Raw genomic sequence first — 23425 nt, 5'->3', positions numbered from 1 at the left:
CAACACAACAACAAATGAGCATCCCCTTTTCTGTTTTATACAAAAGTTTCAAGAAAAATTTGAATAAATTCCTGAAAGGCAAGATAGAATTGTACAAGAGACAGTATTTTGGCAGGGGTAGGCAAATGTACTTTTCTGAAATTTTGGTCAAATACTTGGCAAATGAAAAGTACAAACAATTCATGTATTTGTTCAAAAGATTGTCATTCCATTCTGTATCCTTTTTCGATTTCAGGATAGCATACAATGGATATTCATAGGACAGATACAGTAGAAAATTAATTTACAACAGATTAAAAATGCCCAAGTAAACAAACGAAAATACAATTCTTTTGGTTCAGCTTTGCTGAGTTTTTCAAATATCTTCAGCTGTAACTAAAGGAATGGATGCCAACTTTAAAGAAAGACTGCACAATTGGTCTGGTACAATTAATTCATGGTGGAATAGTTTGTTCTTTGGAAGGCATTCTGGGATTGCCTGAAGGAAAATAAGTGTTTTCCACAACACATGCCCAAAGAATAATTTACCTCCTTGGTGAACCAGACCAAAATTCCATCTAACTGAGGACTCTCATTCCAGTCCAGCCAGGAAATCTGAATACCAAAGGTAGTGAACCTCAGGCCTATGGGCCTCATCTACTCTTCCTAGGCTCCCAAACTGGTCCTCTGGGGTTCTCCAGAAGGCCATGATCTTTTCTTTGCTGCCAATAATTTGGTGGTTTCTTGGTTTTTCTGTGGCCTTTTCCTACATTCTAGAAGGCTGAAATACCTCTCCTAAGGCTTAATTATTGGCAGTCAGAGTTTTAAAATAACTATTTGGGAATTTTTGGCATTTTGGACCTGCCTGTTTTTCCTTTGGCCCATGTTGTTTTGCTGTAGGTCTTGCCCATCATTTGGCAGCACTGTTGGTAGCATCTCAGGCTCAGTAATGCAACCCTCAGGCTGAATTAAGTTTGACACCCTTGATAGCCACAGAAACAAGTTTCTGTTTTTGCTGATGAGGATTCAGCATTCACCTGTACTCTCCACTATGTGCACCTTTCCTCAAATACAGTTGCAGATAAGGTCAGTCCACCAAAATCAGTATTGTTTCACAAACTTACTGGTTAACATATCCTATCAAGCTGAAATGGGCATCATATCAAGCACACAAATGTTTTTGTTTGTTTAGTCACAAAGTCGTGCCTGACCTATCATGACCCCACGGACAACATTCCTTCAGGCTCTCCTGCCCTCCACCATCCCTCAGAGTCCACCCAAGCTCACACCCACTGCCTCAGTGACTCCATCTAGCCACCTCATACTCTGCCATCCCCATCACCTTTTGCCATCAATCAGCCCCAGCACCAGGATCTTCTCCAGTGAGTCCTTCCTTCTCATTAGGTGGCCAAAGTATTTGAGTTTCATCTTCAGGATCTGGCCTTCTAAAGAGCAGTCAGGGTTGATTTCCTTTAAGATTGACTGGTTTGATCTCTTTGCAGTCCACAAGACTCTCAGGAGTCTTCTCCAGCACCACAATTCAAAAGCCTCAATTCTTCAGCGCTCAGCCTTCCTTAGGGTCCAGTTCTCACAGCCATGCATTACAACTGGGAAAACCATAGCTTTGACTATACAAACTTTTGTTGGCAATGTGATGTCTCTGCTTTTTAGTATGCTGTCTAGATTTGCCATAGCTTTCTGCCCCAGGAGCAAGCATCTTTTAATTTCTTGGCTGCAGCCACTGTCTGCAGGGACTTTGGAGTCCAGGAAAATAAAATCTGTCAGTACCTCCATTTCTTCCCCATCTATTTGCCAGGAAGTGATAGGACCAGATGCCATGATCTTAGTTTTCTTAACATTGATTTTCAAGCCAACTCTTCTCTTTCACCCACATCAAGAGGCTCTTTAGTTCCTCTTCACTTCCTGCCATGAGAGTGGTATCATCTCCATTTCTGAGGTTATTTCTCCTGGCAATCTTAATTCCGACTTGTGATTCATCTAGCCCAGTCTTTTGCATGATGTGCTCCGCATATAAGTTCAATAGGCAGGGGGACAATATACAGCATGGCTCCTCAAACTACAGCCCGCGGGATGGATCCGGCCCGTCATGCCCATTTATCCGGCCCGTGTCGCTGGCTGCATGCCCACTCGCCACTGCCTTGCAGCGTGGGCGGGAGGCGGTGGCTTGCTCGCTTGGAGATGGTTTTGGACTTGCTGGGAGATCTCTGAGCAAGCAAGCTGCCATCGCACACATCCAATGCCACCTCGCAAACGCCCAACGCTGCCTCACTGGCCCATGCACCCAGCCCCCCCCCCCCGACCGGCCTGCGTGGGTCGCCGCCACCTTTCAACTGGCCCCTATTGAAAAAGTTTGAGGACCCCTGATATACAGCCTTGCCATGCTCTTTTCCCAATGTATCAAGAATAAGTCCAACATCACACTATTGGGCATCTGTGGGTTCACATTTTCCTTCTCCTGTCTTCTCTTGAGACCCCACTACATCCCATCAGAATTTGTGAACATCTCTTGTGTGTGGTTTTCCAGTCCTCTTGAGCAGACCTCTGAAGGTGCATGGGGATGCAAAGGATAAAGAAATCCCCCCTCTTGGATCCACTTACGGAAACAGCTCCATCAAGTAAACACACCACTAGATCCAACCCTGTGCAGTGCTTCCTTCCAGGACTGGCACAAGCAGTTTGCTTCGTTGCCTGCTGCCAAATCCCATACCTGTGCAAGGGTATGACAGCCAGCCTCCAAAGCCACTGTCCTCCTCTTGTGCTTCCATTTTGCATTTTCTAGTGCTAACTTTTTAAACATGTTACAGATTTGCAATATCCCACAAATTCTAAAAACATGTTGTAAAACAGGTCTGCCATGGTCTACCAAGAATGACTGGAGGAATCTTCCTCCTCCCTTTTGCAGCTCCAATAGAGTTTGAACTCTGCATGCTACACCCTCATGTGATGTCACTGGCACCATGCTAGGGAATATTTGTCACTGATGAAACCTTGCCTTCTTGGACCAAGAAGGCGACATTTCAGTTCATTAACCAAGTGAAATTGGGTTCACTAACGATTCCCAAAAACTGTTAGGGTGTCAACAACTCACTTTCCTTCTAGTAGCAAGAATGAGTTCTCAGCTCTTAATGACTTCTTTGCTCAGCTGCTTTCTGGATTGGAGTAGTGGGAAGATAGAGAAGCATGTTTCTCCTTGCATTGTAGTGACACTTGCCAAACTTCTAAGTTGGAGTCTTAAACTCTTATTCTAAAATATTACAAAATCTGGTTTCTCTACAACAACAATTGGCAGCTTTTTCAGCAGTTCTTTTTACTAAGACACACTTTCTGGCAATAAAAAGGTGAGAGCAACTAATATAATTAAGCCTGCAAAACAATCTTTAAGTAGAGGTTTGTCTCCCAATAGAACAAGCATTAAATTGTTCATTACAGGGCTCTCCAGGAATAAGAGCAATTGTTCCCAAAAATGTATTATAAATGCACATTCCCAGAATTAATGATAAACCAAACCAGATGTTCTTCGGTGGTTGACTTGAGCATGGAAAGCCAATGTGCCAAACTAAATGGTCCATAATTAGAGGCTTTCAAACATGTGTACAAATTTACAGTGGACTTTGCCACCAAAGTAAAGCTGAAGTTCCCACTAGTCTTTCCCTACTTCTGTTGATTTGCACTTCACTATGATATTAATTTTAAACCCTCCTCAGCATTTAGGCTTTTGTGCCTACCTTTACACCTTAACTTCCCACTCTGCCAGCAGCTTTACGTTCCAGGCTTAAGACTACTATCCTTGAACCATGTTAGGACATCAGACGCACATCATTCGTTGTTAGACAGCTGCATTTAACTTGTTATTTTAAGGTTGCATTCTGATTCAGTCAGAGTTGACCCATTGAAATAAATGGGGATTATTAGACATGCCTGACTTAAGTTGTATTGATTTTGATGGTCTACTCTAACTGAATTGGGTTTTGTTGACAGTGAGAAAGGTGGCTGCTTTGGGCACACATTTTCTAGGGCTGCTGGCTGATCTCCAGGAGAATCAGAAGGGGAAGAGGAACAGCAGGGAATGTGGGCCATCCTGAGATGCTGAGTTAAGAGAATCAGCAATGTCTCCTTCCTTATATACCCTCACATCCCTTAAGATCTATGGGAGAAGCCCTGTTCTGGGAACCCTCTCTAAGACAGGTAAAAAGGTCATCAACTCAGAGTAGGGCCTTCTCTGCTGTGGCACCCATACTCTGGAATATATTTCCCAGAGAGGTACGTCTGGCACCGAGTTTATAATTTTTCAGCACCAGGCCAAAACTTTTTTATTTAAACAATATTTTAAAATCTAACAGCTTTTAAGTTCAGTCGCTCTGTTTGTTCTGTAATTTATTGTTTTGTTCTGTATTATTATTTATTGAAATTGTTGTTTTAATTGCTTTAAATATTGTAAGCTGTCCTGAGATCTTGAATAATAGGGCGGCATGCAAAAGCTTTTAAATAAATAATAAAAACTTATCTCAAGGCCAAACTTTCCAGGGGACAGGCAGGGAATAACCATGATGTCAGGTGTTGGTCTCACTTCAGCCCCATTGAAATAAGTGTGGCAAATTTATCATTTTTTAATGGGGCTGTTACATAGCTAACTTCAATTGGATCTGGTCCATCATGTCTGACATCTTTTGGGACCAAAGAAACTACAAATTTAATCCTAATATTTCATCTAAACCATACGTACCTCAAAAGTAATTTTCATTCGAATTAATCATATTGATGTCTGGGCAGCATTGAGCTGGAAATAGGCAAAAGGTGGATTTAAACTAAAAATATGCATCCCATCCATGCTATCGGCACTTCTTTAAATTGGTCCACAGGCATTATTCCAGGATGTGGTCTAAGAGGGCATAATCCAGCAGATCTTCCAAAGCTAAGCAGATCTGGCTTGGGTTAGTACATGGATAGGAGACTAGTTGGGAAACTTTACATATGGTCATGGAATAAAGGTGGTAAAGGGGGCTATAGATACATATTTACTCATTAAGACTCACTGTAGTAGCTTAGGTAAGTTTAATGCTCAGTTGCATTGTCTTGATCAGCTAAAGTCTGTTTTGGGATCTAGAAGCAGAAGAGTTGTATCAAGCTTGTCTCACACTTTATCAAGTCTGACTGCACCCCACAGAGTCAAAACCTCTGCTTTTCAAACACATCTAGGTTTTATTTAAACAAAGACCTTTCTGTGGAACTCTCTCGTGTTGTGACCTTTCCTCAGGCCCGAAGCAGAGGGTGTTGTCCTCAACATCTTCTTGGTTCATGCCAGGAAATGAAACCCACTCAGGATGAATCAAGCAGTTCTTTTGCACAGTTACAAAGGCAAGAGTTGTTTGTGACCTGGAATTGGTGGTGTGCAAAGTCACATTAGCTACAGTACAAAAAGTACTGAATAAAAGTGGCTACAGGGTTTGCCCTATGAGGAAAGACACAGAAAAGATATTGCAAGGTACAAATTAAGAAATGCAGAAGATTTTCTTTTTTAAAAAAAAGAAGTTCATCACTTAGAAAGTGAGGCCCTAAGAACTAAGGAAGGGTCCTCAACACCACTTGATCACTTCACATGAACCAATCAGCTAGCCAGAAATGTTAAAGTTTTCCATTTATGCAAATAGGCTTCGATTTTGTAGCATTTGGAAGAGAAAGAGAATATGGAACAGGACTTGTTCACATTAGCCTTGGGGGGTTGCTTTCCAAAACTGGAAGGAATGGTTTTCTCAATGCACTGGATTAGGAAATCTTGAGGAAAGAAGTTCTTTACTGGAAAATATTTATACATGTGTATGATTCCCTCGTTCATCTTTGCATCAAGGGTCTTTGTGTGTTGGTGTCAAATTGTCTTGCAGATTAATAAAACCCATTGAAAGTGGCTCATCTAGATGGCTGGAATCAGCAGTCCACCTGATGTGCCCAGTAGGAGGAATAGGGAGATGAAGATCACTGTACTTTCCCAGCTCTGAACAGGACACCCATAACTCTAAGCTCAAGTGACACATTCAACAAGTAATCCTTCTAAATTCCCTTTAAATTAAACAATAATATCAAGGATTTGAGTCCTTTAAATTACTTCCATTTATTCAGCTTTTCCTATCATAGAAAAGTCCCCACAGTAGGATATAAATATAGCATATATAAACTAATGATTTAAAAAATGTGAAGAGAACATTTGTGTGCTACAAAATATTACTCAGTGTCTATGATTTCTCACCACGAATAGCTGTGTCTAAAAGGACTTTGCTGGTTTTTAAAAGCATTTCTAGAAATAACCAAGGTTTCAAAAATTGATTTTGGTTTGAGTACAGTTGTTTTAGTTGCTTTTGTGGCTTTTACTGTGTTTTTGTTCTTAATTGTTGAACCAGGTGGCACATCTATCTCTGTAAGGCACATTAAGCTTTTGGAAAAGGTGACTGATATGTGTAGGAATTAAAGAAGTAGATAAAATTGGGCTGGACTCAACATCTATGGACTGAGTTCTTTCCATAGATGTGAGTGATCTCAGAAATTCTGCAGCCCTTCTGCAGCCCTTGACAATCTGCTCCCACAATCAGAGGAACTCTCACAACATCACAGGGGATAATACTATGATGTTGTGGCAAAAATGCCTCTTTCTCATTTCCAAGCATGAAAGCTCTGTTTCTTCCTTTCCATGAACAGAACAATTCTTTCCAGGAATGCAAAGGAAACAACCCAGCATAAATAAATGTCCAGAATGGAAAGCTGATCATGCTGCTGTGCAAAGAAGCTCCTCTTCACGGTAGTCCTCTGTGCACAAATAGTTTAACATGTTGCAACAAGTCAGCTGTCACATGAAGTCATACAGATGTTCGACAGAACCTTTAAACTGGCCTTTAGTGAAGTCCTGCTCACCTTGGCCAGATGCAGGGAAGCACAAAGGCTAGGCATGCTTGGACTCATGCTGAGGTCCCACTCCCAGGAGAGGGCCACCAACATGGCCGCATGGACTTGTTCCTCCTGTTTACCACTGCAATCTGCTTGCTCACCTCTTTCTCTGTTACAATGACTGCTGGCAGTAATGAGGAGGAGAAGTAGCAGGCACCTACTGCCTACTTGTTCAGCTGGCTCACTACCTGCTAAGCAAGGACATGAGAAAGAGGGGGAGGAGCATGGCAGATAGTAAGAATGGTGGTGAGCAGGCATGTATTTTATCATGTTGTAAGCCGCCCCGAGGTTTCGGCAAGGGGTGGCATAGAAATGTTATAATAATAATAATAATAATAATAATAATAATAATAATAATAATATAGGGAACCCATGAAAGGTGTCTTGCCCAAGGAGCCCATGAAAGGTGTCTTGCCCAAGGAACACTGGAACCAGTCCTGACTAGAAGTTACTCATAAGGGAAAGAACGTGGTGGTTTGTTGTGTTATTGTTTTAGCATGTTCCGAAATGTGTCAGAGCAGCTTCTCATCCAGCTGTTAGAGCAGCGAGTAATGGCATTTAATTGAATTCTTGCTCATACAAGGAGTTTTTCTGCATTGCATGATTCAAGAGGAGTGGCAGCCCAGAAAACACCAGCAAACATATTAGAAGAAAGACTATTTCTGAGGGTCAAGGAATTATGGTGGTGATTTACCACCTACAGAAAATCTTCTGTGTATCAAAAACAGTTTCAACTGTTTCAGATCCCTATTCCAAATAGTAGCACCATGAAGATACCCCACTGGGACTAATAAAAATCCCATTTATCTTGATTTAAAGGGTGGTACTCATCTCTGCACTGGGAGTGCTTTTTCAATTTTGATGGGAAAATTGGTAAGTCTTATTAGTCAACTGTAGCAAGGTTTGGAATTGAAATAAATTTTATTTACAATCCTATTTGCAAAGTATTGCATTGGGGGAACTATTCCAGGTAAATAATGGGCACACACATTCATGCACATAAATTCATGGTAAATTCTTTGAAAAAGTTCCAGCTTCCCTGTACAACCCCAGGAATTCACCAAAAAGTATTGGAAAGACTCAGTTCATTCCAAATTAAGATGTGCAAGTTTTGCCCATCAATGAAGGGAATGTTCAGAAAGAGTCCTCAAACTCTGTGGGCTGGTGAGGACATTTGGAATTTTGAGAGACTGTTATGGGCACTCTCACAAAATGGCTGCTCTGGGAAAACTTTGGCCCTAGAAAAAATGTCCACAGAGAAAATGGTAGGAATGGTCAGTTACAAGAAGCCAATTTTCTAGAAGGCAAAGTAGCGAGGCTAAAAGGAATAGAAGGCAGAACTGGAGTTTGCACTCCAAAACAAAACAAAAGCACTCCCATAGTTTTACACCCAAACTGAGGAAGTAGCTTGGCCAAGAATGCCACGGGGGGACCTAGAAGCATTCTGGGAACTAAAGATGGTGCCAGAGGCTAGCATCTCACTTTGTGGAGTGACAGCCTCTCAGCTAAAAATAGAAATGGGCAGGGTCAAGAATTCTGGAGGATGCCAAGAAAGGTGGTTGCAAGAAAATGGTGCCCATGGGTACCACATTGGACATCCCAGCTATATGGCATCATAGGGCTTGACTGGGGATAGCACTGTCCAGTAGCTAAGAATTCTAACCCAGGAACTGAAGAAACAAGCACACTGAATCACTCTGAGCTTCACTTTGAAGCGGGGTTCACTCACTCCTGTTTTCATTCGGTGACCAGTTTTTGTTTTGTTTTTTTTACTTTGTTTGACCAGCAAAAGTGCATGTTTGAAATAGAAAAACACACATTTCTAACTGGGAAAGGGAGCATTTCCATGTGCATTTTTCAAAAGTGCACATTCCTCCTCCCATTGCTTAAAGTGCAAATGTGATTGCTTTTAAAGAAAAAACATATTTCAAAAGCTATGCATTTGTTTCACAAACAGTTGCAAGTTCAGGAATGTGCAAATAATTTTTGGAAAAATGAGTTCCCATCAGTCCTGCATTTGAGGCTTCAAATGATGCAAATTCAGATGATTTCTGAGCTGAACCGAAATTCTGTTTCCTGTTCCAATCACTTCTACAGCACAAGTAGACGCGGTGATGGAGCAGGACCTCTGCTTTTCCTTGAGCACGGTGGAGCTAATTAGGCCTGGTGGGCCAAAAGGCTGCAATTTCTGTCCATCGCCCCTGAGAGGATGCAACTCCTCCTGATTTCAGTGCTAACCAAGCGACATGAAAACATTGCTACATAAAGAGAGAGGCATTTTGGCCTGCATCAGACTGTAGTTATACCAATAAGTGAGGCTCAGAAGGTATCATTACCAGGAGGCCTGGGCCTGAGGGGTTCAATTATGTCAATGCCTTCAAGGCTAAAACACTTCTGGGCCCCTTCCAGACAGCACATATCGCTGTCAGCTCCTCCGACAGTTTACCTTTTCCCAAGGAGCTTTTCCTCCCGTTATCGTCTTGGCAGATCTCAAAACTGAGTGCTCCAATTACTGCACTTAAGTACAAGCCACATTTCGTATCTTTTACACCTCATCTCTACCTCTGCCATTCTGGTGATGTGATATTAGGCAAACTCATTCTTTAAAAAGAGTTTAAAAAATGAAAGGAAAGAACCACAGTGTTAGAACAGCAGAGCAGAAATTGGCTGGCCATGAGCGATCACATTTCTAGATCCCTTTGGAATAGATCAGAATCTTGCAAGGAGTCTTGGCCCAATAAGCCACGTAGTTTATAAAAGTTTAAACTGGAAACCTGTATCTACTACTACTACCAAAGCTCCAGAATAGTAGAACCGATACAGGATAGTAGAAAATTCAGCCTATCTGGTGACCTCTGAGTGATATGGGGGACAAAACCATGTTTCATTTTGTTTTTTAAGCACATCAATGTCTATTTCTGTAATTGACCGGTATTGCTTTTTTATTGGTATTTTTAGCAAGCTTTTAATAATGGTGTTTTATTATTTTTGAGTTATCTTTAATTGTTCTCTGCTCCAGAATCTGTTTCGGTGCTGTAAATGTGTTTTCCACCCATTTTTTTTTTAAATTGAGGAAAGTCTGGTATTGTCTGCAAATGGCAAAATGAACCCTGTGAATTTGTGCAGTTCTGCTGTTCAACAGTATCATCTACTATTTTTGGAATGGGACATATAGAAAGTTAGCAAAATAAAACTTGGAGGGACGTGTGTAAAGAACACCGCGAAGGATTCAGAAGCAGAAGTCTCTACAACATAGTGGGATAAAAATCTTGAGTAGAAAATCTCCTAAGCTCCATGGAGGAATAGTGGAATAGAAGTGCCATAATTCTAAGTATTCAAGGAGAAATCCTATGCCCCTGGACAGCATCCGAGGACCTCAAGACACTTCAGATTCTCAGATCTGTTGGAGACAGTGCTCTGATCTTGTGGATGAACACTGGAGTTCTAACCCGATTCCCTGCAACCAGTGTGGAAAGATCTGTGAACAATTGCTCTCCAAGGTAGGGAAAGCAACCACAGAGAAGTTTACAAGGAGCATTCCAGGGGGCAGGAATGGAAGGCAACTGGAGGAGCCATGATACAAGAGATCATGCTGCCTCTTCCGCTTCCATCCTTCCCCATCTTTTGCTCCAACTTGCAAAACTGAGAAGTGAGAAGACAGAAAGACAATGATTACCTCTATGGCACTTTCTGCTCTGCACAGGATAACCCTGAGCCTCAAAGTTCAGTTGACATGGGATTGCCATGGGAAATTCCTAAGAAGAGTTTCTGATTATATGGATTAAAGGGCTAAATTTAAAGGTTCCAGTACTGTAACTTTTTTTTTTTCTCAGATCGTTGCTTTAGAAACTGGGGTGCTGAAGGGAACTTCACATCCTGAGTCAATATTTAATTGAGAATCCCTTAGAACTATTTCACACACTGCATTTTTCCCCCTGGTGTTCAACTAAGGCACAGATGAGTAACTTGTAGTCCTCTGGATGTTGCTGGACTACCATTCCCAATACCTTTTCTCATTGGCTGTTCTGGCTAAGAATTTTGGGGATGGTGGTCCTACAAGATCTCGAGGGCCATATGTTGCTTTAACTAAGCTGTTTACCAACATAGAGCTACCAATGTAAAGGTCGGCTGTGGCAAAGAAATGCATCTTATAGTCACATTTAGCAGAAAGATTCAATCATCGGCTGCAACTCAGTGGCAAACTCGTGCTTCAGAATAAGAACATTAGAAGATCCCTCCTGGACCATAGTCAATGTCCATCTAAGTTAGTTTCATACTTACTACATTAGTCAGAGAGGTGCCTCTAGGAAGCTCCCTAGCAGAGGCATGAAGACCAACGTCCTTCTGCACTGTAGCAACTGGTACTCACTGGCATACATCTCTGTATTTGGAGATTCCATATGGATATTGTGGCTAATAGCTACTGATGAGAAGTCCCCAAGCAATACGGTACAGGGCAACCTCATATTTCAATGCTTCTGGAATATGGTGTATTTCTGTTCAGGAGACTCCACACTTTGGTTGCAATGATTGTCTCCCGAATCCATCCTGCTTCTTTACATCTGACTTCTTCTTCTGCTCAGTCCTGACTTTAGGAAGTGAGCCAAGCTAAGAGAAAATCTGAAAATGAATACTCTGAATGCACAACCAGCAACCTTCCTCAGCACATGCAGCAGAAAGAACAGCTGCAAGTCATGGACATGGAACAGGGATGCTGCTTGTTCAACTTGCGTGCAGGTTTGCTTCCTGGTGGATTCCTGCACACATACTCAGCATGTGCAGCAGGAAGCTGGACTCCCAAGAAGACAAGAAAACAGTCTGGAGAGATCAACCCAGGGAATCCAATGGATTCTCCCCACTAAATGGATTCTCGCCTATCACTACTGCATGCTGTTTTCTCAGCCCTGTTTCTGGTTTCCTTTTCCAGTGTATACTCAATGTTTTGTGGCTACTTAGCATGACCTGTTCTCATTGGGCTAGAAGATATTTAAAACATGTTTTCTACTTGTCCAAAGCTTGGGGCTCCACCAAGACAGCATGATGATTGCTCCATCTTGTTTGTAGTGGCTCATTTTGGATTCCATATTGCTGCCACTCAACACTGAAGTACAGTATTTAGCTTCCCTGTTTCATCTTTTATTGCATGTCACTCCCAAATTTCCATACTGACATATGGAAAGGTATATACATTTTGTAAAGACATAATAGTTACTGATAAATCTCTCACCTATGCTTTCATCCCTACAAACGCACCAATTTCTTCACATGGCGTATAAACTATGGCATTCACTGCCACAGGAAGTAGTGATGGCCACCAATTTGAATGGCCTTAAAGGGAGGAGAAGACTATCATTGACTACAAGTCGTAATGGCTGTGGTTAACTTCAGCACTAGGGGAAGTATGTTTGCATGGCCGTTACTGAAGAGGTTGGGCAGGAGGGGACAGTTGCTGGAGGGATCCTGGGGCAACTAGTGCACCACCATGTGAATGGCATGCTAGGCTGGATGGATCACTGGTCTGGTCCAGAATGGCTTTTCCTAAATAAGAATAGCAGAATGCTTCCTGCTTTGGCAAAGCATACAAGGAACTCTGAGAAAAGCCACAGGCATGTAAATAAAGCTAGCCCAGATTATCTAGGAGTATGCAAACACCTAAGTTGCTTCCAAGTACTGCCTCAGCTATATTTTCAAGATAAATCTGGAGGTTTCCATGGGGGAAAAACACCCAAGGTGCTTGACCACCTTGTAATAGAGAATCTCAAGTTGTGAACATGTTAGACTGCTTAATACAGCCCAATTTGATAGCAATCCCCTCATGAGTGCACTCTCAGTAATTAGTCCTCCAATACGAATTTTCAACGTCTCTGATAAAGCTACATTTTTCATTCAACTTGCACTGAGCCTTTACCATGGTTCATGCCAATCATTGGTGCAATTACATTTTTAAATAGCATTTGATAAGATTGGCTTAACTTGCTCTCCTCCAGCCCCATGCCATTAAACAAAAGTCCCATTTCTGGAGAAATCATGGTGGCGTCTTAACAGCAAGGTTACAAAGAGCATGACCTTTTGTGGGAAACCTGCCCAAAGGTTATGGTTTGCATCACAAAAGTCACGAACATGACAGACATAATCCTTGTTCATGGTCCCCACCGCACCCTTTTATTTAAGCATTTTAGAAGAACAGCCTCTAGCTTCTAGCATTAATCACTGATTGGAAGTTTACATAAATATGGAGGTAGTAATCTAAAACCTGTCCCAAATTAGAAAAATGTGATGGGGAAGCGGTTAATAAGGAGTTGGAATTTTTCTGATTACACTATTTATCAGGTAACATTTCAAATAATTAAACTGAGCTGTGAGGAGAATCGAAGAAGGGTGGGTGCTGGTTTTGTTTTGTTTTAATTGCCAAGATATAGAAGCTCTATGGGGGCCTAAAATGTATCGCATATACATGCAGATTAAAGAGGGCAACGAATCTACGTAGACTGCACCAGGCCAAAGGAAGACATCTGGCAAGGAAGGGCAACTTTTCAAACCTGTCTCATTAACTTTGAAATGAACATGACGTGCATTTGACCAAGGCTTGCATGGAACGTTAGCAGTGAGTTAACTCCATATTAACTGGAAAGACAGAGACTTTGTATCAGATCTCCAAAAAGCCTTTCTGGAATAAGTTCAAAACTCTGGGCTACACTTAACAATCATTTCTTTTACATCAGATGCCTTTTAACGGCAGGAACAAAACCAGAAATCTAATATTGGACAGGGTTTTCCTTTGCTTGACAGTCATTTTAGTATGTGCTTCTTGTATTTAATCTTTTTAATTAATATTTATATAGCACAATTTTCTGGATGCTAAGGCTAGAGATAAATTATTCTTTGTTAAGAGTATAGAATATAATGCAATAGAAATATTATTCACAATTTGTAAACTTGTTCATTGTGTTTGATTTATGATCTTTGGGCAAACAGAGCATTATGTATGCCTATACACATTTAATCATGGGAGAGACCATGTCTTAGAGATACAGCTTGTGTTTTGTTTTCAAGCCCGGGAGTTTCCTATTTGAGTGTATGTGTGTGTCTGTTTGTGTGCTGGAAGACCATTTTGTTAACTCAAGTGAGGTCAAAAGTTCAATGACTGGTTTCATACAATGGTTGCATGTGGGTTTGTCATAAAACAATGGTTGTTGTTAAAATGTGGGTTATCACATGGACTCAAGCACTGGCTTATAAACCACAAGCAACCCATGAAGACAATCCATGGATTGTTGTTGGTCTATGAACTGTGGGTTCATAGTTTTGTTCACCATGTTTTGTTCATCAAGTTTTGTTCACCATAGACTCAGGCAATACAGCAGAAACTTAAGTTTCAACAATAATGCACAGTTCAACAATAAACCACACTCAACCTATACTCAACGCTTCAGTTCAATTTATCATGTTCTCAAAAAAAAAAAAAGATTTTAAATTCATTGTTTGCTTTGTGGATACCATTTCAGTCAGTGGCTTAATAAACCTTTTGCACTAGTGATTGCAAGGCAGAACTAAATTTTGATCATGCATAGGAATTTGGAGTTGAACTTCTATGTTCTATTAATGAAATTTACCAATGAAGTAGAGATCACCTGGCATTTGCAGTGGAATCCATTCTAGCTTTGCTTGTTACACCATACGATACACTGGAATTTAATCTGGGTCACATGAAGGTATCTGTTAAAAATTTGGCACTTGTGAAAAAATGTGTGTTAGAACATTCAGGTATGAAATATTTGCGGAACATTATGAAGCATATAGCACTACAGCTTTTAAGCATGCTTACACAGAAACAACTCAACCAACATGTCTGTACTCAAAAATCCTGTACAGATACATTTGTTATGAAAAGGAATGCATATATATATAAGCATATTATATTCAAGGTACAATCTACCCTTGCAGCTAGAAGCTAAATCAAGGTTGCCACTTTTTGTCTTGAAAATTGTCTAGCAAAGTGCTGGATGTATTGCCACCTATTCATAAATATGTCTCCTAAAAAACAAACGAAAACATTTTGTTTAGCAGTCCCAACATGGTGGATATGGACCAGTGTTGCAAGACAGTTTTGAGTTGGATAGCTGTGCTGGGTACATCATTATCCTTGACATTTTGGCATTGCCAAACTGCTGAGCTCTCTTTAGGTAGATTAAAACCTTGAAAATAAAATATAAAGCATAATATAAACAACATTTACATGCAAAAACTATTTAAAACAATAAATAGTAAAATTCTCAGGCTGGTTAAACCCTTTTCATATGTGCGGGAGCCATGTTAATCTTCTCTGTATCATTCCAATATTAGTATATGTGCTGCCAAAATGAGAAAGAAAGTAGAAGAAAGTCCTCCATAATTAAGGGACCAGCACAGAAAAGTCTCTCTCCGTTTTGCCACCCTGCAAACCTCATTGTGAGAGGCACATGAAGGTGGGCTTTGAGTGCTGATTGTAGGATTCAGGTGGGTCTGTACTGGGAGAGGTGCTTTGTCAGGTATTTCAGGTATTTGACTAGGATGAAATTTAGCTACTTAGAGGAAGACTTATAGAACAATCAAATAGGTTTTCTACATAAGGCTGTTAATCAGCTTTTAATCTGTTGCATCTGCTTTCGATTTTGCCATTGAATTGAGATCTAAGGCTCCATGATTTCCTTTCCTGCTTTTCTTCGACATCACCTCTAGGTGGCAGTGTGGTAAACAGAGGAGAAGAAGAAAATGTGCTACCTTTTGCTTTCACAATTAAATGAGGGATTTTCTTCTGCTCTAAAGTATCCCAACTGTCTTTTAAAAAAAAGAACATAAATAACAATTGCATGATAAATTTCTCATGTACAAAAATCTTCTAAACTCTCAGAAAGGGCAGTTAAGAGACTGCTGGACATTGCAGAATTCCTTTCCCACCACCAGAAAGGTAATTCTGCAGATGCAGGAATTCCATAGCTGGTGGCTTCTTTGTTGAGGCTGCTGAAAAAGCCGATGCCATCACTGTTGTCTTCCTATTACTGGTCCTTCACCTGCAGTATGGGTGAAAGGGACGTATAGGATGGTATAGAAAAGTTTTAAAGAAAGAATACTAGGAGAAGATTTGAGGAAGGGTTGGTGAACTAGAGCAAAAGCTCTCCTGTTTTCCAGAAAGAAAGAAATACTCCATGAGACCAATAGGAAGAATTTAGCTTTTGCTTTAGGACAGCCAACTGGTAAAACGGACAGCTAGAAAAAAGGGCTGCTCCTAGTTTCTGCTCCTAGAGCAGCATGAGCCTGGCAGAAACTGACGGCTCTCCTACCATGACTGTGCCACCCCCCCCCCCCACAATTCCCATAAGATTGCTCTGCCCAAAGATGATTTGAGCCTAATTTGAATGATGGCTGTTTTAGACAAACTCTTATATAATGTCAAAAATTAACAAAACTAACCAGCATGGATCCAAAATTCACCAAAATATTGAAATAAGTTGCTGACTACCATGGCATGAAACAGAATTAGAAAACTATATGTATATTATGGCTGTTCTTGAAGTTATATTCAAGATGAGGGAGCAAGGCGTGGCATCAAGGAAAAAGGGGAAAGAAGCAATACTGTATGCTGATGCCTTTTACTCCAACTTCTTCTTTGACAAGAGAGTAAAACTCAGACAGGTCGGAGGACCAAACTCTCCCAAACAGTAGTGGCTTTCTTGAAGTGCGCTCAGTGGTACACCCAACAAACCTTAAACAGACGATGTGGGCATTCCAAGTGGAAACAACACATCCTTCGTGAGGAAAGCATGACAGTTCACTTATCTATTTCTATTTAACACAATGCAGACGTTCTGATTTTACGGCATTACATGTTTTGAACCTTTTAGTGAAGTGGAGGTTTCTCATTTCAGTCTAACTGCTGTTAATTTGTTCCAAATGTTCACATGGCAAATAAGGTCTGGTTACCATCTCGACATTGAGTCGATAATAGGAACAGAACTGATCAGCATCTGGTTTAGTTCAGAGTACAACACACCGCCTAATACTTGAAAATTTGGATTGGAAGATCCTGGCCATTTCACGACCACCGAAAACCCCCCAGAAAATCTAACAACCCTAAACAGCACTCACATATAGTCATGTGCCATTATTTATTGCTTGATAGGTTGGCTAAATATGGAATATCACATTACTAATTTTACCAAATTCCACAATACATAAACAGGCCAGAACCTCTTAACATAAATTATGGCAGGGCTGTCTTAATGATAATTTTAAAAATCCACAGGGCTTGCTTTCCGGAGTTGGAAAACCATTTAAGTACATGCACATACAGACAGACAGACAGAATTTTCAAGTTTCTAATTTCATCTTTTCTCTATCATAGACAACACCCATCACAGATGTATGAAAATATGTTGGGCATTGCCGCTTTGTGCATAAACATGAAAATGGGTTTAACCATGAATCCAAAGATAATCTGCAAATTAGATTTTTCCTTCCATGAAATGTTCCATAAAAATGTAAAAAAACTGTTTTACCACATGTAATTCTCATTTTTTAAATGTTCCTTGAGCTTGTCCTTGTCTTGGGTTTTTTAACGATTCCAGTGACCAAACCAATAAACCTGCAATGCTGTTGCACTGCTAGAGTAGTACATACTTTAAAATCAATAATCATTAAATGCAAAGAGGTTGACAAAACAGGGAGTGTCCACTAATATGAAGATGACTGAAAGACATTACATTTGCTGCTTTCCAATCATGTGCGTCAGTTTTAGTGGATCTGCAACTTCATATTAGAGCTTTAAAACTGATCTCCAAGTCTCAATCCTTATGCTTCTCATAGTCTTCAAGCAGAAAACTTAGCTCTCTGTCCCTTTAAATTAAGCGGCTACCATGCATGCTTAGTCACTGGGTAGTTCAAATTTTGAGGGATGTGCTCTCCAAGGATTTTTAAAAATGTATTTCTATGAACCTTGGTGTTCCACATATGAGTATACTGACACCTTTCTTTCTTTTCTCTGTGGCCTCTTATTGACTGCAGTACTGTTAACACTCATTTAATGAGTTTATTTTTAGGAAATTTTTATGCATGTGTGTATGCACATACGCATAGACAGCATACACATGCAAACAGTTATATTTGAAGGGTTGTCATCAAGACTCGTTTGCACAGCTAAGGAATAACCGGAACATATATTGCTTTGCTCTTTGTTCTTGATTCAACAAAGAGACAGACACCCCCAGCAATCTTTAAAATAAAGACGCTGCTAAATGTTGGTGCTTCTCTACAGCTAACCACATAGTGCCCCTTCCGTACTCCTGTGAGCTGAAAAGTATTTGGTTAAAGAAAATAGGCTGGCATGACAGCTTCAATCATTGTGTATATATATCAGAATGAAGAGAAAATGCAGCAAAAGCTTGTTGGACATGTGTCTTGTCAAGCCAAATTAAGAAAAGTAAAGGTGCAATCCAATGCAAGTTTAGACAGAAAGAAGGCATACAACTCCCGGGATATACCAACCAGGCCTAATGAAAGCAAAGACTGATTGCTATAGATTACTAACTCTTTACAGTCTGTTCCTAAAGGAGTTGCATCAGGCTGGCTACAGATAGAATATCCAAATGCTAAAGCTCCTTACTGAAAAATCCGATACCTTTCATGGATAATCCTTCATTCCACTGGTAAATCTTAGCACAGATGCCAGCGGAAAATCTCTCTTTGTGTATATGGATTGCAGGCAGCTCTTCCAGTGGCTCAAGACATATGCTGAATAATTTAAAAAGAAAATCAGATTTGGTTCTTCTCCAGCAAAAGTGAAGCAATAACAGTGGCCAGATGAGTGTTTGTCTATGACGATTCCTCTAGTATTCTTTTGTAATCCATGTTCGCATTGCACCAAGAGTTACTCCTGTTTAGGGTTATAGTGTCTGACGTCTAATTTTGCAGGCACAGAATGGACAGTCTACACAAAATATAAATATGGAGCTTAAAGACTGTGCATTGTACACCCCACATCTGTGATGATTTCTCATGACAAATTTGATCATTCATGTTTGGTGTTCTTGGATCCATGGAACCAGCAAGCAAATGCATTCGCACTGGGAAACTAAATTTGATTATTCATCCATCTCTCATATAACGTCTGAAGCCCAAATATTATTGAAATGTAATGCATAGCAAACATGACTGCCATCATGATTGAAATTCCGCCAAGAAAAGGATCCTCCACTGACTAATTGAACTTGCCATAGCAACTGTGAGACAATGGAGAAAAAATGAAGCTCTGAAACACAAACATTTAGAGGTATATACCAATGCATCCAGTGCATATTAAGCAAGGGTTACTAATTTAATTTCTGCTTTCATTCTATTATGGTCTAAAGCCAAAAGCTCCACTAAATGCCTTTAAAGAGATATGTGATATTTTGAGATTTTAATAGATCAAGGCTAAAATCCACAGTCATTTGGAAGGAAACTCCATGGAACAACATAGGAGTTCCTTCTGACTAAAATGATAAGCTTGGACATAAGAAACAACCTATACTGAGTCAAACTATGGATCCATCCAGCCTAGTATTTTTGATGTTGACTAGCAGGATTTTTCCCCCTGGTCCTAACTGGAGAAGCCAGGGAGCAAACCAGGAATTTTCTGCATGATAGCAACTGTCACTCAGTTGTGCTCAGCATGAGAGTCTCTCCCTCTGCTCCCAAATGTTCTACTTAAATCATTTGGTTTGTTTTCCAGTTGAGTTCTATTTGTGTTGCAAATTATAATACTCCTATTGACCCTGGAAGGCATTTTTATATTTTGTTCCAACTAGGATCAGGTCCAGCTTTACGCTGATGGGAGTGGAGTTGCTTGCTCCTTCCCATGGGACTCCCTGAAGCTCTCCAAAGATGCTACAGTCAGGATCATATGGACAACATACAGTGCCTTGCCATTTGACTTTTCCACAATTTGCTGTGTTCCAACCTGGAACCAGAATTGGTTTAACTTGCATTGCTTCCATTTGACATACATGATACTCAACACTGCAAATGTGCAAAATATGTTTTTAATTGTTGCACAGAAGTAAACAAAAGCAAGCTAGAACTTGTTGGATGAAGTGGTATTCACTGCCAAGTCAGCACTGGATAGAAGCACTTTTAACAGCAATTACAGCTGTGAATATTGTTGAGTAAGACAATCGGCTTTGCACACCTAGTTTCTGCAATGTTTCCTATTCTTCTTGGAAAAACTGCTCCACCTCTGTCAGGTACCAGTGCAGAATAGCAACTGTCAAGGCTTTCCACAGATTCTCAACTAAAATGTGCTCTTTGACTGGGCGCTTCCTCTTTTTGCTTGTTCACTGTTCCAGTGTCCGGCTAGGTGACAAAGATCACTGCACTGCCAGAATGTGAATCTTTGACCCAACCTGAAGTCCTTTGAGACTAAAAAGCAAACCCACAGGATGCTGCCCCTTCCATGCTTCACCAGGATGTTGAAACACAACAAAAGGTGGAAAACTCAAGGTGGGGGGGGGTGAGGGGTATACTTCTTCTGTCCTCCTTATGCTAATGCAGTGCCTGAAAGATGCTCCTGATAACAAAGCAAGGTAGTTTTGTTGTTCAGTGCTGCCAGAAAGCAGTCACTTGGGTATGTCAGTTGGGTGGCTGCTTACAAACTGCCAAAAAGAAAAAAGAAAGAAAAAAAGAAAAAAAAAGAAACACATCATCCAAAGAGAAGATACAAATAGGATTGCTATCTGCATACTCTACTTAATAAGTGGCATACAGTACTTTATATGTACAGCTACAAATTTATGGCTAGAAAAGTTTAGGGTCATGGTTACTGTGACAGCTTCTAGTGTCACAGTGTCAGCTTCTAGTGACAGCTCAGGGTCGAGGAGCACTCACAAGCTGCGAACCCTGTCCCTCAGAGGGAGTGCAACCCCATTTAGGACAAGGCCCAAGTCCCCCATCCCGAAGTCCGAACCACCCACCAACAGGACCTCTGTCTTGTCTGGATTGAGCTTCAGTTTATTGGCCCTCATCCAGCCCATAATTTTCCTTTATGGGAGTCTATTTTCTTGTACAGTTTTTAAATTAATTGTAAACTACCCAGTAATTGAGATGAACCGACAGTATATAAATATTTTAAAATAATTTCATACTTTTGAGATGAACAGTAATTCCCCAACTATAAATTTTATGTTTCCTTTCTCTGGTTCAAAATGTGGGGTTTGAGCTGGTTTTAAAACATACAGTGTGAATCCTGTAAGGCAGAAGCACTGAGAGCTTACTGGGAGGTAAACCACCAGCTTACAGTGCACATTTTTATACAATGCATCTCCCTTATTTATTCAGCTTAACTTTCACTTTGGGCAGCTTACAAAATATTTGACATTAAAGAAACAAACAAAACGGAAATACAATTTTCCTACTCTAAGACAATTCCAAAACATTTTGCTGTACAGCAGTAATTCAGGAGAAGTTACAGTGGTTGCACATATTCCTTAAAGAATACAATAATCCATTTGCAAGTATTCCTGCTTCCTCTGATAGTGTCTGGGCCTAGATTGTCTGTTTTGTTATAGCTGCACACAGGACATCTCAGAAAGGCATCTAATCCAGAATTAGATCCAACATTTTTCCCCCACCCAGAAAAGTGATGCTTTACGATGAACATCATATGAGACAAGCCAGGTGAATTCTGCATTCCAAACAATGGTTTTAACTATTTATTCCTCCACTGAGAAATAAGTTCTATTGTTTATCAGTTGTTTTGCTTATTATTTAGTGAAGCTGTCTGTTATCAAAGCTTTTAAAACAGGACATGTACAAATGCAAATCCCAATTAGGTGAACAAACAGCACTCATGCACCTTGGGGCAACAGTCTCCAAATTATGTTTACCGGAAAGAAGAAAGCAAATTTACTTTCCTTTTAAGAATTCTATATGCTAATTTTCCAACTTAAAACAATTCTGCTTAAATACAACAGGAATAATGCTTTTATTCATACAGTATTTTCATTAGCTTTCACTTATTTACTTTAGGACCAACCTGGCTGTGTTTAAAAAAAGGAAATACCCAACACAGAGAAGGGCAAAGATCCAGTTAACAACCATTCCCCTGCCTCCAAGCACTTTTCTCCTCAGCCAGGCCCCCCAGATGGCTGGAATTTCAGCTGAGCAAAGTGTTCTCAGTGAGGAGCTTGTTTTTGGAAGAAGAGGGAAGTGCAGGTTCTTCCTCCTTATCCATGCACTTTTTTTGCTATTAAAATAAATTCTTATACCACCACCACAACCACCCCTTTTAGGATATTGGGTAGCTCATGTTTAAATTCATGGAAAACTGTCATATCAATAATAGCTACTACTGTGTGTCTTGTAATTCTACTCAGATTGATGCATTTTATCATCATTTAGTGACCCACTGGAATTATTTTAACTCACAGATTAAAATTATCTGTTTTTCCGCTTGTGCTAAAGTAGGTAGTGAAGTTTGAAAATAAAAACTAGTCAAAATTTATATCTCGCAATTTTAAGTGAAATAAAACCACACACTTAGATGTATGCATGTGTGTGTGCATGCACTTTCGTGTGTGTGTGCATGTATAGACAAATTTTATTCCAAGCCTGCACGTCTTGTGACCGTCCAAGCAGAATATAGCCTAGTATTCGTGTAAAATACCTGCAAGGGCACAAAACAAGCTGTGTTTTCATAGTGAAAGAAGGAACATTCAACAAGCCTCACATTTCTGCCAGGTAGTTTTGAGCTTGGTTGACACTCCCAAGATGGATGTATTTATCAATCTATAAATACTTCAGCATAAAACAAAAGAACATAAGAAAGTCATAGTGGATCAGACTGAAGATCTGTCCAGCTCAGCACTCTGCATACATAGTGGCAAACCAGCTGCCCACAAGATCCCTCAAGCAGGATGGGTGCAAGACCTCACCTAACCCAGCTCCTCAGCAACTCGTGAGCCACCCCGAGGCTTCGGCGAATGGGGCGGCATAAAAATGTTTTAATAAATAAATAAATAAAACTCGGTCTGCTGCAGACATGCCACCTCTGGTTAAGAAGGTGACACATAGCCGCAAGGCTAGTAGCCCGATGAACTCCTCTTCCATGGATCTTCAGATTATGGTTTCCACTTGTACTGGATAGTAGGACTGAAAACAGGAAGCGTGCAACCCTCCTCAACACACACACAAACTATGGTATGGCACTATACCTGAGTTAGCCCATTGTGTTTCCTCCATTTCAAGGGGAGGACAAAAAAAAAAAAAAAAAAAGAACTGGAGCCTTTCCTAACTTCTTGCAGTTCTTGTGGAACTTAAGGTTAGTAGCGAATAAGGTCAGTAGCGAATAAGCTATCTTTGCAGTCTAAACAAAATCACACTTTCTATGGTTATATGCATATGCTTAAGTAAAATTAATTTAAATTTGAAGCAGAATCCTGTTGAAGCAGCTCTCACCCCACCCCATATTTTTGGAAGAAGTTAC

The 23425-nt window shown here is 40.4% G+C and overlaps 1 non-coding gene across 1 annotated transcript; it reads right to left on the bottom strand.

The window, feature by feature from the left end:
• Window positions 1-15190: 15190 nt before the first annotated feature.
• On the bottom strand, window positions 15191-15300 carry LOC123019353. The gene has a single exon (XR_006413918.1). It is a non-coding gene; the product is annotated as a U6 spliceosomal RNA (small nuclear RNA).
• Between the last annotated feature and the right edge of the window lie 8125 nt (window positions 15301-23425).

The sequence above is a fragment of the Varanus komodoensis genome, unplaced genomic scaffold (genome assembly GCF_004798865.1).
Source record: "Varanus komodoensis strain SLA01 unplaced genomic scaffold, ASM479886v1 scaffold12, whole genome shotgun sequence".
Taxonomy (NCBI): Eukaryota; Metazoa; Chordata; class Lepidosauria; order Squamata; family Varanidae; genus Varanus; species Varanus komodoensis.
The sequence above is the reverse complement of the archived record's forward strand: the minus strand, read 5'-3'. Positions and strand labels throughout refer to the sequence as shown.